Below are 16,202 nucleotides of genomic sequence, written 5' to 3' on the forward strand. Positions count from 1 at the left end.
TTGACCAGTCTATAGGTCAATCTCATTAGTTATGTATGCATATATTCATGCATTCATACATAGAGAATTTTGTCCTCCGTTTTTGCCATCAGGTAGGTGTAATTTTGCATTAGAAAGTTGGTCGCCTGCCTTTACCAAGAAGTCACAGCGACACAGGACATATGAATGCTTTAACAGAAAAGTATGACACATATTGACTCATGGTAGGCTAGAGACAGTATTGATTTAACAGTCAAAGATCCAGAGACAGACGCATTGTGAGGGACGAAAGGGCAAGCTTTAGCTCCCCGACTGAACTTTAGGAAGCATACCTGCTTTTAGAAACTCCTCATTTGCTCACTTTGAATTACCTGGTAAATATCAATTTGTTTTGATGTGTATATCCCTATCAGGGCCACCTGGAGGGTGCACACCTAGCTCCAGTGGTCAAATGTTGAGATACCTGGAAAGGTCACCTGTTTATCACAGTCATATTTGATAATTGATATATTATTGAACTGCTCAGTTATGATTAATTACACATGTGCTGATGCTCTCAAGTCTTTTTCTTATTAATTATAACGATGTTCCACTTAGAGCTAATTAAAAAATGACAGGATTAGAAAATTACATAAGACCAAGAAAAAATATATTAATACAGAAATGTGAGCTTAATGACAAGTATGTTTAATAGTTGCTTGGAGGTTGTGTGTTAAAGGTGCATTTAATATCATAAACACCTTTAATTGCAATGAGTATTATAATTCATTAAATATGACTGTATAAATGAATTTTATGTTCATACATATAAAAAGAAACATTACACAGAACTGTGACATCATTTTAAGGCTCAACTATGTTGGTGTGAAATCTGAATTCATGGATTGTTTTTGACAGATGAACACATTTCAGCTTCTCGCATGTCTTGACACATTTGACTCGGAAGTCTTCGGTTCATTATGGTCAAGCACAGCGAGGTTAATGGCGGCCACATCAGCAGGTGACTTTGTCATGCGGCGGACAATTGATGATGCAATTACTGTCTAGATAACACTGAAGTCTGTGTCCTCTCTGGCATCATGTCAAAGGAGTGATGCATCTCTCTCCATGCTGGACTGATTTCATTTCTCATTTCTACCCAGTGCTTTGTGGAGTTTTCACAAAATTTAAACTCTTCTGCTACATCTGAGTAGTAGACAACTTTCAGAAATACTGAAATGATTTCAGATAATGATGTAATGAGAGATTGACTTGTGACCTCTAAAAAGGATCTGTAGGGGTCACGGCTAACAGTTGACCCCTCCTGTAGGACCAATGGCCCTTCAGCTGATTCTGAAAATGATGCTCTTCTACCCCTGCTTCAGTTCAGGTAAACAGTCTTATCTTGTTTTGCAGTTGTGCTATTCTTTTTCAATTTTCCCAATAATGGGTGGCACAGTTATGCAGGGGATGTTTAATGCTTGGGATATTGTTTTTAATCTTCACACCTTTGCTCATTAGTCCTCCTGATGTTGTTTATTCCCCAACAAACTTTATGCAACAGCTTTATTTTTACTATGACTAATTTGCACAACAGTTGACTGTTTACTTATTTGGTGACTCCTGGAGGCAAATGGATTGTCAGATTAAAAGATAATATGTCATTTTCAGATTTTTTTTTCTAAATATCATAAAAAGCATGGGATATTTCCCCGCCACTATACATGCATGCACTATGGGAAAATGTGGAAACACGCAGGGTTTTTGAATAACTGTGCAAGGCACCACCTCCTTATTTTGCTATCCTTATTTCAGTCACATAACAGCAGCTCACCCTCTTGCTCAAGTTCAACTTTTAGGTAAACTGGTCCAATGACAGGTCAGGAAAAGACTCTGTCTGGTCACTGGGTGTGTTGATAAGGGTTTGAATAGCCCACCCTTCACCTAATTAGAGCCTTGTGAGACCACCCGGGTGGCTGCCAGCAGTAACCTGCAATATTAGCACAACTCAGCCGTGAGAGGCGTGCGTGTGTGAGTGGAGCACTGACTTTATTTCGCACAGCAGGTGGGGACTTTTACTGTTATTACCTGTGGTCCCTTATGCAGACAGATGCCCACTCAGTTGGGGGCATTCAGCTGAGCAACACGCATTCCAGGGAGTACACTTGAATCCTCCTACATATGCATGAAAGTGTTTGTAAATCACTGTTTGTATCTCCTTCAAAACAAAAGGTGGGTTTAATCTGGTCGCATCACGTTGGTGACTGAGCATTTATCTTTGACCTTTATAGTACACTGAAAACCAGTTGAAATTTTAGGTTTGTTTTAAAGAGCTTTCCTGCTAAACGGCTTGATCAGCCGTTTCTTTAACCTAAAAAAATAATAGCCTTAAAACAAATAAAACTATCACGAGTTATGACACTTGGTAGCTCAAAGAGAAAAAATAATCAGCAGATTTTAACAAAAACAAGTACAAAAAGATCTATGTGTTCATTCTCTCTCCAGAGATGAGGCCGTTATGCAAGAAATACTGTTTAGAAAGGGTTGGCAGGAAACGGTAATAATGGTGATGTCTGTAGCTGCAATAAACCCTTTAGCACTACAAGCCCATTTAGAGTTTTCTATCACTAGAATTACTGAACAAGACTAACCATTGCTTTCAACTCATTGCATCTTCTGCAAATTTATTCATTACATCAAAACAGTGGATATTAGTACTGACTAATAACAGACAAGGGGAATATTGAGTTAATTGTTGTTTCATTGGTCTTGGTAATTTGTCCAAGTATCAATGTGTGTCTGGCAGTTTGTCTCTCTTGCTCTGCGATGAACTGGCATCCAGTCCTGTGTGTTGCCAGGTTCTCTCCGGATGGCCACTGGAGATAAATATCACTACCTCCCACTCCCTAACCGACTAGACTAAATCCTGCAGACTGACATTTTTGTTTTTAAATACAAAAAAAAAAAAGGAAAGGGAAAACAATCCAACTTCTTTCAATAACTCTTCACAGTTTTGGATATAAAACCAGAGTGAGGAACCAGACAAAGCGCAGCCTGAAGACCCCTTATGAAGAAAAATATCTTTGGACTTGGTTTTCCCTCGCCCAGACGCGGGTCACCGGGGCCCCCACTCTGGAGCCAGGCCTGGAGGTGGGGCACGATGGCGAGCGCCCGGTGGCCGGGCTTTTACCCACGGAGCCCGGCCGGGCTCAGCCCGAAGAGGGGACGTGGGTCCCCCTTCCAATGGGCTCACCACCTGTCGGAGGGGCCGAAGGGTTTGGGTGCATTGTGCTACGGGCGGCAGCCGAGGGAGGGGACCCTGGCGGTCTGATCCTCGGCTGCAGAAGCTGGCACTTGCATATAACTTGATGAATTAAAATTACATTGTTATTCTTTTTACAATTCATGAAAAGTAAAATTCATAAAAAGTATTTGTATCTTTGTTTACACATCTGATTATTCTAAGGTACAGTCTGTACTGCTGTGGACAATATTACAACTTCGTTACAATTTTAACACCAACATAAAATTTGTAAAAATACATTTTGCCCTGGAATTTATCTGGGATGATATGGCCTCTGGTTCAACCATAGGAAAAAAAAACGTGGGATGATGAGTTTTGTCTGCCTCTCTGTTCAAGTAGTTGCTATTATCTTGGTTCAGCTCTTTAATTATTTAACAGTTTATCTTTGTGTGAAATAAACTGTTTATTCTAAAGTTTTTTATTCTAAAATTGTATTAACTTTAAAACAAAGAGTCAGGATGTTCAGTTGCATAATATTTACCTAAAATCGAAATAAAGATGCCAATCTAGATATTAATGTGTAATTAATTTGAAAAGTGAAATGAAAATGAATCAGTGAAAGGAAAAAAAAGAAGTATAAGTGTTGGACACAACAAGTTACATAAAAAATTGTTTGAATTATTATTACAGTGGTGGCAGTTAAATAGCCTTAGTCCTGCAGAATACATATGAAAACTAACTGGTTACTTTTTAGAGCCCCTTTGAAATTAGCCAATAATTAAACCTCTAAAAACCTAAATGGAAATTACATGTTTAGATTGTTTTTCCAAGAAAATCCTCTCCTCATTCTTCAAAATGGCTTAGATGTAGCTCAACATCTTTGCCTCATTTATTCTCAAACCATGATTATGCAAATTGCCTCCGCATTCATATCTTGTGTTGCTCACAGTGCTGTTCACATAAAAATCTGCTCGAACACAGCCAAGACTGTGCTACGCTACACAAAGTCAAGTTGTAATTGGAGCAACTCGGCCATACATGCTTGAAGCAGAAGCCAGCTATGAAAAGAAGGAGAGAGCTGGTCAGGATTGGAAAACCATTTATCAGAGTGGCGACAGATCTTAAGTGTTGCACCAATTTTTCTCAAAACTTCACAACAACCAAAGAGATAGGCCTTTAGTTAATTAATATTACGGAAATGATAACATGTTGCTAATTTAAAAAAAATACTCATCAGCTCTAATGAGTACCTTCTTGAATAATATCATTTTTCCTCATCCATGTTGCTTCTTTTAATAAAACAGCAATGTAATGACAGGATTATATTATTGGAACCTTTTACTAGAAATACAAAATAACAGCAAGTGATGTTTATTTTTGGTGTTGAAAGTACTTCCTACAGGTCGACTTTATCAGATTCCTTCTGTTGCACAGACATTTGTTTGCATTTGTATCAACAAAAAAAAAAAAAAACATTAGAGTTGCATTAGAGTTGCATTTTGCATCATACCATTTTTGTCACAGCCTATCTGTTCTCTCTAAAATCCGTGTTTAAGATTTGAACTGTGGTTGGAGTAAACGTTTGCCCTGCACTGTCTCTTATTTCTGTTAAGTGGTTGCAGAGGATTCTTGCTGACCGAGTTCTCCTTGCTTGTAGGATGTGTTTGAAGGGGACTTCCAGTGCACTGTACTGTATACATAGAGGCTGTTTTTCACACACTCTGATCCTCACGCTAAGATTTATGCATGTCGTAATTCAGTACCAGCTCTTGGTTATTAAAGTTACTGGTCAACAAATGATATTTCTAACTAAATCAACTGAAACTGAATGCACCTTTGTAAAGCATTAGCAAAAACAAGTTTGGTTACTCATGTAATACTTATAATGTTGGAGGTTTTTGCATGCAATTCATATTTAAGTGTTCTAGTGAACACGAGCAATCCTGCAGTTCTGACGATTTGGGGTATAATTTTCCGTAGTATAACTTTTAATTTTTGTATTGCATTTTGAACATTATGTTATGCTCTAATATACATGAAAGTCTCAAATGGGTGACATGCATTTGTATTCATTTCTCATGAGTCAATAATTAGTAGAATAACTTTCCACTGCTATTGCAGCTGCTATAGCCTTTAGGGACAGGTCTCAACCAGCTTTTCACACATAGAGACCGAAAGTTTCGCATTTTTTCGCTTACAAAACTTCAAACTCGGTCAGAATGAATGAAAGGTGTCTGTGAGCATCTTTTTGTTGTTGTTTTGAGGATTTCTTCCCTATCATAATCATACTATTGTAGCTCTCGCTGCATGTTTTGGCTTATCCTGATGGAAGTTGAATCACCAGGACAGACTGATCTTTTTTTTACTTACAGGCCTGCCATATATTTAGCTTCATCCATCTGCTACTGAAGAAATATAATAGTCACAGCATGCAACAACCACCATTACAGTGGAGACAGGGCCATATTCCAAGTTGTTTGTCCTTGTCACATAGTGTTTAGCCAAATACCCAAAAAAGGTCAAGTGCATTATTTTTTAATAACCCTGATGTGAAGTTCTTGCTCTTCCTGGTGCTGTTTGTTTACTAATGTTCACATTACAATTACATGCTCAATTCCCATCGCATGAAATCGTAATTAAAATAAATAAATAAATAAATAAATAAAATGTGCCCATAAAAATCCAACATCTGAGCTATTTTCCAGAAGCTCCGACATTCTTTACGCTACTGTTGTCAAAGTCAAGGAAGTTACAAAATACAATTATTTGAACATGGCGTAAACAGTCACGTCCTATCTTTCATGTCAGGAAGCTGAACCCTCTTCCAAAGCTCACAACATGAACGTCTCTGGCTTTAAAAGTGAAAACAAGACCGAGACGTGACAATTTGTCATATCAAACAGTCTAATTTTTTTGCCTTTCCCCCTGCCTCAAATTTTTCTCTCATCACTCTCTCATTACTCGCATAATTCTGTTACCTAGCACCAAGATGAGACATCAATTCCTCTGCCGCTGAGAATTGCAAATTAGCTTTGAGTTAGCTCTCGAGGAGATGGGAGGAGACGGGAGTGGGAGGAGGAGGAGAGATAAGCTGATGAGTATGTTTGAAATTAGCCCTTACCCACAGAGGGAGAGAAAACAATGCTGGGAAATTTGAGAGAGTTTCAGTGACAAATTAGAGAGTTTTAATGTCATGAGCGACGACTTGCACCAGAGCGGCATGCTGTGCCGACTCCTTTCCAGTGTGATTGGGGTCTAGCAGAGCACTCCCCAGTCAGGAAAAAATTTACATACACTGGAGCTTCAAACTGGTTTTCCAAGGTCAATGGAAAGGAAACCCAACCCTGCCCTCCACCCCCACATGCTTATTTTTTTGTTGTTGTTGTTGTTGTATTCTTGTTGCATTCCCTTGGAATAGTTTTTGCATTTCCTCACAATAAATTAGCGAATTCACCCTGGTCTATGTTGTATGCAGTCACAGTGATAAAGTGTGTTAATTTAAATAGTATATGGTACAACTTTAAAGATCCTCAGTAAATATATGTGCATTTTCCACATAAGTTTGTGGTGCTTTTATGTCCTAAAGAAAAATATATTTTAAAACTTCAGATATCTCAGAAATGATTTGTGAACATAAATCTAAGGCTTTACAAAACAGGAAGACATTCAGTATTCGAGGTGCCACAGGAACTCATGAGTAAATGTATTATTTTTCTATGAGAATGCAAAAAAAATAATAAAATTGCGAGGGAGCACAAAAACTTTGCAATGGAATGCAAAATTACTCTGAAGGAATGCAATAGGAAGAAATAATCTGTGTCCCCTAGGAGGCTTCTGAGGGAAGGAATAATGAGTTAAACAAAGAGGAAATGAAAACCAACGTGTCTGTTATTGACACAGAAGTAATATTATTGATAAAATAAAAGTGTCTTGTTTAATGCACTAAAGTAAAGCAAGGCTGACCTGAATTAAATCTTAAATGTGTTAAGAACACCTTTAGAAACATCACACCCCTCGCAGCACATTTTGTCAAACACCACCTGCCTTTGATATGAGGAATTTCCCTCATTCTTAACCAACAAAGGCCAGACAGGGACAGATTAAATTTCCAAGCATAAATAAATATTGTGAAAAGGTCACCTTTCCATCTGTTATTTGTGCAACCTCTAAAAGTAATTACACACAGAATGGTGTCAGCAGAGCTGTTTGTGCACTTCTGTTGTCTAAACAGCATATCTCCCAGGGCTCATTTCATATACACCTTTCAACTGTGAAATGGTAAACAGACCCTGTAATATATGCAAAATTTGATTGGTAGCAACCATAAAAACAAACTTACTGACTGTCATTCATCATAAATTTGTAAAAAAAATAAATAAATAAATAAAAATACAAATATAAAAAATATGTGAAGTGCTTTCTTTAAAAATGCAAAAAATTTCTTCTAAGGAACAGGTTAGTTTGTATGTATATTTTAACATATTTTTTGTAGTATATCCTGCTCTAAACACTATTAGGTAAACATGATAAGCTCTTAACATTTGAATTGGCATATGTAAAAACATGCATCACAATAATAAGGTAGAAATATTACTCAAATGCATAAGCAGTGATGCAAGCATTGTAAATAACATAATAGGCCATGTATTCCCTGCAGCGCAGCATTGCGTGCTTTCCTCCTTTTAGGGGAGGCTAGAAAAAGAGGTCAAACGTGACATCAGGAGAAAGCGAGTGACGGCACCGAAGCAACACACTGTACTTTGAGGAGAGAGAGAGGTGGGGAAAACGAGGGAGAGCGAACTTTCTCGTGGGACTGATTTTAAAGGCCAAGTGGTTTTCTTCGTTGTCTAACTTGAGATTCAAATTACACCGGCTTTTCTGACAGGCCGATGTTTTCCTCAAGAATTGCATTCCATACTTTTTTTTTTTTTCTGCCAAAAAAGGAACTGATATGTCAACAGCAGTTGCCAGAAAGAAAATGGGATTTTATTCAGCTATGAGTGCGTAGATGTTAGAACGTTTGAGACTTTGAATCATTATAATTAGGCACTCGAAAGGACCAGCAGTGGATTTTACAAATATGGACCATATTTTACCACCCTACCAATTTCAAGAAAAAAATATATTCTATAAAAATATATAATGGGCACAAATTTATGTGTTCCAATCCCTCACTCTTTCTTTTTAAGCTTGGGTTTAAGAATGCCATAATTTATGTAAGTATGAGTGCTTGAATTTAATGCATCAGTGTTTTTGCCGCAGGTGTATTCTTCACTGAATGTTACTTGTAAACTGAAAATGATTGGAGAAAGGAACATAACCTTGAAAAAGTAGAAAATGTAATGTAGAGATAGTCCAGCCACCACATCTACGCCAACAATGCAATAGTAAGCCCTGGCAGGTACTTTTAAGCCTTCTTTTGTGGCACCCAATTGTAAAGAAGGTGCAGTATTCTTGCTTTAACCATCTTCATGAAAATTCATCAGAGCTACACGTTACATCCCTAACATAGATAAAAATATAGAGTGTGTGTGTGTGTTCACTTTCTAGCAGCAATAAAAAGTTGAAATATCCACTCTGGGGTTGTGTGGTTGTGTCTTGACACCCCAGGATTGCATTTTTAAAACCTGGGCAATCTGTACCGGAGTCTAATGTGAAGCAGCTTGTCGTAAACTCTTTGTTGGCCTCACAGACCGGCAAGCACGATGCTAATAACGTCAGTGTTGTTAAAATTTACCGTGTTTCTACTCACCAGAGACGGATCCCTCATTGATCAGAGTAAATCAACTCTCACCAAACAGTAAAAACATCATCTCAAAGTGATGCAGCTAATGATCTGCCTCGGCTGACGAGACCCACCGTCTGAAAGGCTGCTACTGCTCCTCCTGCTGTACCGAGGCCACATTGTCTGCCTCCTTCCTCCCCCATGGCCTCCTCACACTTCATCTAATAATGGGAATTTACTGCAGGTCTTTTTTTTTCTTGCTCACTTGGCGAGATAAACAGCCTGATGAATCAGGGGTAATGCACAGGCTTACGGGCACAGACAGCACGCAGCCCACAGTAAATATCTGCAGACAGGATCGGATTTCAGCATTAGCAGTGAGGAGATGCATTTATTTGCCTCTCACCAGACTCGTAACAGCACTGAGGCTCAATTACCACGTCTGAGAGGTGCAGATAATACATGCAAACGGCACCACTCCCAACCATTACCAGCACATATATACAGTTTGCTTTTCACCCTGTCTGTCTGAACTGCACTTCATTGAACAATGTTTGTAACATCCATAGTTGAGTGATTATTTTCTTAATGAGGTGTGGGTGTGCTGCATGTTTGCCTGTTTGTGTGGTTTTGAATGCTTTTGTTTTTCCCGCTGTTACTTCCAGCCACTATATATAATAAATTACGGCTGTATAGCACTGCATTCTGAAACAATGCATTTTTCCTTTCAACCTATACTTTTTATTTACTTTTTATTGGCCTTTAGGAATGTATTAGGCTTTGAGGATGAAGGTCAAGAAAATGTAATTTTCTAGATTACTTTAACTACTCTAGTTAATTATCATAATTTACTACAACAAATGTAGAATTTATTGATTGCATTTACCAGGTTTATTTAATTACAGTAAATAAAATTACATGGAATGGCGACACAAGACAGATGGATAAAACTGACCGATGTGGTCAAAACAGGTTTAAGATGATTTATTTGTTGATGATTGAACTTAATTAAATTTGTCTCTGAAAGAAAATCTGGGAAAGCATAAAGTTCAATTTTTATGAAAATGGATTCAAATGAAAATAGGCTACCATTTAAAATTTCCATACTAAATTCATAGTCACGAAATGTACAGAAGAGAATTGGGGTCACTGAAAAAAATAATTCTGACTTTAATCTCAGAAATCTGAGATTAAAGTCAGAATTTTACTTTATTTTTAGTAGCCCTAATCCTTTTCCGTATGAAATGTCCTTCATACTCATCATTTATCATTTTTCAGTAAATAAAGTCTCCAAAAAGTTTCAAATTAGTTTTCCTTCACCCCTTTCTTCAGTTTCTGCTGTCAGATGAAATTAAAAAAATTCTAAAATTAGAAACAAATAGTCACACTTGAGTGGCTAAATTAACTTAAATTAACTTAGCCAGGGTTGTTCATACCCTTCCTTTGTTCCTCCTTAGTCCGACTTTGTACTGTAAAACTAAGACCGAGCCTTCACCTGAAGACAACATGCAAATTCTGCAGAAATGCCAAAAACTAAACATGACCAAATTGTTTGCGAAATTTTCACTTATCAATTGTGCAGGAGGCAGAGGGATATATTTTCAAAATTTTGTTAAAACAAAAAAGTCCAAAGACTCTTGTTTCTCAGATTAAAAGCATCTTTTTAAAAGCGGGTTAAATAAACTTTTCATTAAGCCACATTCCTGTATCTGTCTGATGTAGTATTGCAATTATAAAAGTCTAAGATGAAAATCACCATCGTAAAAACTTTAAATAGTAGCCAGTGTGTAAATCTACATAATTTGTTTAATATTGTAAATTCAGTTAAATAAATAAAGTGTTGATTAGTTCTGCAAGATTAATTCCTACAAATTTCTATTTCATAAAATGGCGTATCAAGTTTTATGTATGTGAAACTGTAAAAAGAAAATGTTTTGCCAATGTGGAAACCAAAAATAGACAACTTGGTGCTCAGTGGTTTCATGTTATGTATTTTTGTAATTAGTTTGCAAATCTTCAAATATAATTGGACTATAATGATGGTGAGTCTGACACTAGTTTTACTGCACTACGTCAAAACTTTATGTACAGAGTATACATACACTAATGTTTAATTTGGATAATTATACATAGAGACACATCAAACTAATCTGGACACATTTTGTTTGTAGAAAACACCTCCATTCATTAGGTCAAATGACAAGTAGTGAGTTTTTGGGTTTTTACTTGAACTGAAGGAAGAAGCATCCATTTCCCCTGCAAAGATGTGAACGTGCAAAGTGTGTAGCAACCTGAGCAGCCAATGCGCAAACATCTGCACTAAGTAGGTGAGATTTGTTATAAAAGTGCCTCTGTTTTCATCACCTATTCAATCTCTAAAACTGCTCTGTTAGGAATCAGAATGCGTTTGTGCACAACTGTAGATCCATCTGATTCGGATTCGAATAGCAAGAAGTTTGATTTAAGTCTTAATAAAAGGTGTATTAAGCAACTTTTCTTCACTTTTACTGAGAGTTTATTTGGTTGTTTCATTCTGTGAAAAGGCCCTGCCAAGCCAATATCTTAGTCACAATGCAGCATTTGCCGCCTGGGTACATTGTCAGCTCCCTCCCCCTCCTTTGCCCACTGGATGTCAGCCCTGAATTGTGTTTTGATGTTTCCACAGACCTACAATTGAGCTCTATTCTCAGCAGCCAAAACAGACATTTGTCAATTCATATGCATCAGGGCACTTTTTTACCCCCCACCCACTCATCTCCTGCTACTTTCTACCTCAGCTGTGTCTTCCTTCATTTTAACTCTGCCGCACTCAGTAACTGCAATCCAGTGTGATGATTTCAGTGACCATGAGCCCCCCTGCTGCGAGCGGTGTCACATGCGATTACCATTATTTATAAAACTCACTCAGGCTCGGTTGCGCAGGCGGCCTCTCCCGGCCCCTCGTCCCTACACACTACAGTCAATATTTGCACGCAATCCTGAACTGTTGAGAGGTTCCATGGTGGTGAGAGCCTCCATTACATGAAATATTCAGGGCGCATGGAGACTCCCATGAGGCACAGCGCAGGGTTTTTACTCCGATTTGATTATACGACATGATTTTTTCATGAGCTATGACAGTCCTGTTGAATTAGAGTCAGCTCTGAATCTTTGTGATAGTCACGGAAGCCAGAGAAGAGGAGGAGCAGGCTGTCCTCTTCCCCGACTCTGTCATTAACTCTGAGTCTGACGAACAGGGAGAACGCACTTTACCAGATGCAGAGGATCCCTGTTTAAACACACTGGCTGCATTACAGATGGACCGGTTCTGAGCATTATTCCCGTGCCATATAGATAATGGGCCATAGTTTCTCTATCTAATAATTACTACAAAATCCCCAATGTTTTGTTGATTTTGAAAATGATCCCATTATCTCTGATCAGAAAGTGTTTCTTATAAATGTTTTCTGATTATCTATATGAAAAAGCTATATTTTATAAAGTTACTTTAAAAAAAACAACAAAGATTTTTTTCATGTACATTAACTTTCCTTTATAAATTAGGTATGCAAACTATGCATAAAAGTTTTTTATTGGAATATTGTTTATGAATGATTAATAAAATTATGCTTATAAATTAAACAAATTCACAAAAAAAGAATACAGCACTTTAGAAATAAAATAAAGTACTATGTTTTAAAATGCATTTATAAACATGATATGCATATTTTTACTATGTTATGATGTGTACATTTTACAAATACAATTAATTATATCAAGTGTTTTTAAATAAATAAACACAAGTTAATTAGAAATGTAAAAGGAAAAAATATTTCTCTAAAAAATACTTGAAGATACACAGACATATGGATGCAGATAAATGAAGCAATTAGCCTTTATTATTATAATAAATAAACTTGGTCCATGTTTTATTGCACATAAAAGACTTATGATCATAACTTATCTCTGAATGTAAATCATAACTTTTTACCATGCTCCTCTAATACAATCCTGTTTATATATTGCAGCTTATTACAAGCATTGCATCACAAATCTTCACTTTGCGATCATGTGTACATGTCCATTGACTCTGCTCCTTTTGTGAAAACACAACTGAAAGTTAAGAAAGGGCATGAACAACTAAGTGTTCAGCTTGAAACTGAGAATAACCCAGAAGACATGGAAGTGGGCGAGGAGCGGAGGAAAGAAGCAGTAAAAAGTAAAGAATTCAACAATAAGCCTAACAGTTCTGCTATTATGAGCATGGAATCATCATTAAAGGCATGTAATGGCTGAATCCGTCATGCCACCACACAGAAACAGTCGATGTTTGAACGACGCTTACAATAGCGAGTCACTGCACTGTGGTGTTCACAGGGCTAAACAGAAAAGCCACACACAAACCAAAGCCATCCAACTGTAATGTAATTGTTTTGAGACAATAAATAAACACTTTGAAAACCCACATTTACCTTGTGAAAGATGTTTTAACGCAAGTTTTTTGGAAAATTTTGCAAATTAAATATTTGTGTTTACTCTAAAACTAAAAAGATTAGGTAGAAATAATAGCTTCTTTTTTATTATTATTAATTTCTTTTAAAAAAAAAAACAGTTTTGGTAAAATAATGAAATCTTAATAATTTGAGCACAAAAATAACAATTTTGTTCTTGTCCAATAAACATTCCCCGTATTACAAACATGGCGGGCTGCCAGGCTGTACTTGTCTTGCGCCATGCTGAGCGTCGTTTGTTTAAACTGTTTTTGTTATTCACCAGTAACCATGACAGCAAAGGTTTGCTCTAGAGGTAATTTACTGAAAGTAGACTGTGTTTGCCCCCTTTCACTCATTTATATTCCAGCATTTATATGGTCCTTCTGTGAAGGCTGTGTTTTACTGTGCAGTTGCATTAGCACGTTTTTAGAGATTTGATTTGAGCACGCAGTAATGTGAGCACATAAATCTTTGTGAACATAGAATAATGACTTACTCAATACACAGGGTGGCAAACGCTTGGTTCTGGGTCTGCATCTGAAACTTTATGGAAAATAAATGAGATGACTTGGATAATTAACCGATTACACTTGTAAATACGGGTGGAATTAGGGACAAAAAGAGAACTTTACACAATAAAAGCTGCATTTTTATATCCTGAGAATATTTAGTAAAGCATACAAATTTTTACTTATTATTGTCCATTTTAGATTTTTTTTGTTATTTACTTGACTTTTAAATGTGATCTTGCTTTGAGATCCACTGGCTGATTTCATAATTAGAATTTAACTGAAGTAGAAAATACAAGTATTTATTTTAATTGCTTTTTTTTTTTTTTTTTGCTTTTTCCTATTTGTGAATTATGTCTTCCAGTGACATCATGCATTTAAAATTTGCAAACACCAGAACATGGTGGGCTGCTGATGAATTTCCAAAGCACCTAAATTCAAGATTAGCGAGTTTTCTGGGGGAAACCCAGAAAACTCTCTGTTCAATGTGTTTTGTTGATGTATTTTACCTTTTTCTATATTTGAAGAAATCTTGATCACTTCTCACCACATTTCTTGAATTTTAGTTGTTTGTATTATATTTCAATAATTTCCACTGGTTATTTTACAAATCACATATTTTGAAGAATTTGTGAGACATTTAAGGGGGGATGTCACAGCTCCTCTCCGATACGTTTTCACTTTGCTGTTCTGATGCTTGATGAAGAGGGATGTGATATTTTTCACACACTGGCTGCTTCTTACCAGAACAGCCAAGGTCATCTCAACACCTGCCTTTGGTCCACTGCACTAGATGATTGTCAGCTGTATCCAGCGTTGTCGATTTGGCCTTTTGATTTTGTCTCTCTTACACACACGCACACACACATACCTGGTGAGAAAATATTGGCTTCTGGCCTTAACAGGCTAAATCTTTGCTTCCCAGACACAGACTTGGTTGTGTGTGACCCAGCTTGAAACAATGATTGGTTAGGGGCCACCAGTGTGCACAGTGGACGGCAGTGAAGGTACATCTCTGCCACGCTCTGCCACGTCTGTCTTTGAGGAAATTCCCCGTTCAGTACTGCTAACTTCATAACGACCCTCCCTGGCATCATATTTTCCATAATGGCCTTTATCTAATCCATTACTTCACTCCATTTCAAAATATTATCTTGAAAATTAGCCTTAGACATTCACAACCTATTTCCACACAGAGTGGATCACTTTTAAATGCCCCTGAATTTGTGTGAGCTGGAAAGCACAAATGTAATTACTGACTGAACTCTGGCTAATCACACTCCTTCATGATAAGCAGTCAGAACTACAGGCTGAGTTGTTGTTTTTTTTTTTAAATCTATGCAATTATTTAGCGCTTCATGACTAAAGTGAGCTGCATGTTATGAAAATGTTTGCTTGACTGTCTTGTGAAAAGTGAAGGAAAACACTGTTGTTGTTCATGTCAAATCCAAGGGACAGAATGTTCCTCCTTCCTCATCATGCCTGTGTTTTGTGAAGTCCACCAGTCCCTGCTGTGCCACAACACCCACACTGGGAAAGTGCTCTCTGGCTTTCAAGCTCCCTCATTTTTCATCTGAGTGTAGGTATGGTCACTATGGCTAAACACCTAGCTTAAGTAAGTAAATATTAAGGTCTTTGTCAGTGCACTTACCATACACATGGAGTTAGAAGAATATGCAGTTTCACTTAGCGGTCTCTGCAATAGATACCATCCAATCCAGCACCCTGAGCTCCATATGGGTGAATAAAAAAGAAAGCAAAATGTCTCTGCTTACAGGAATGTTCCAGATGTCAAATAACAAAGTTTTAGTTTTTGTTATAAAACACTGCAGCCAAACGTTTGTATTATTCCACATTCCCACCTTTGTTTTTCACATAATTAATTTAACAGTCACAACATTTGGTATTATGTAGTTACATTTATCAGCCCTACACCAAGTGCACACATAGTAACACTTATTAAAAAGTTTGTTCATGTATTAATGGTAATTATGAGTCTAGCTGTATTTAGTTGACGTCTTTTTTGGACCTTTGTTAAATTTTGGGTACAATAAAAAATATATTTTTATTATGTCTTCTGTGTGTTCACTTCTCTGTCCCTCAGTCTATGTCTTGGCAAAAACAGATGGGAGCTCTGCTTGGAAATTCTGACACTGTTATTCATAATACTTCCCTCTTGATAAATTTGGCAGAACATCAAATGCTGTAAATGGAATGGAATAAATTGCATTTATGATAACCAGACATTTTCTCAGATATCGGATTATAGCATGACTAATTAGAAATTGATTGTT

At 37.1% G+C, this 16,202-nt stretch overlaps 1 long non-coding RNA gene across 2 annotated transcripts in view; it reads left to right on the forward strand.

Moving 5' to 3' along the window:
* LOC103141478 (uncharacterized) overlaps window positions 1–16,202 on the forward strand; it is a 67,404-nt gene that overhangs the window by 48,987 nt on the left and 2,215 nt on the right. The window contains exon 3 of one of the 2 annotated variants that reach the window (XR_476589.2): window positions 8,958–9,642. The exons of the other annotated variant lie outside the window; for it this stretch is intronic. This is a non-coding gene — a long non-coding RNA (uncharacterized LOC103141478). Of the gene's footprint in view, window positions 1–8,957; window positions 9,643–16,202 lie in introns of those variants that run through there. 2 annotated transcript variants of the gene reach the window in all.

This window comes from Poecilia formosa, unplaced genomic scaffold (assembly GCF_000485575.1).
Source record: "Poecilia formosa unplaced genomic scaffold, Poecilia_formosa-5.1.2 Scaffold84, whole genome shotgun sequence".
NCBI classification, from domain to species: Eukaryota; Metazoa; Chordata; class Actinopteri; order Cyprinodontiformes; family Poeciliidae; genus Poecilia; species Poecilia formosa.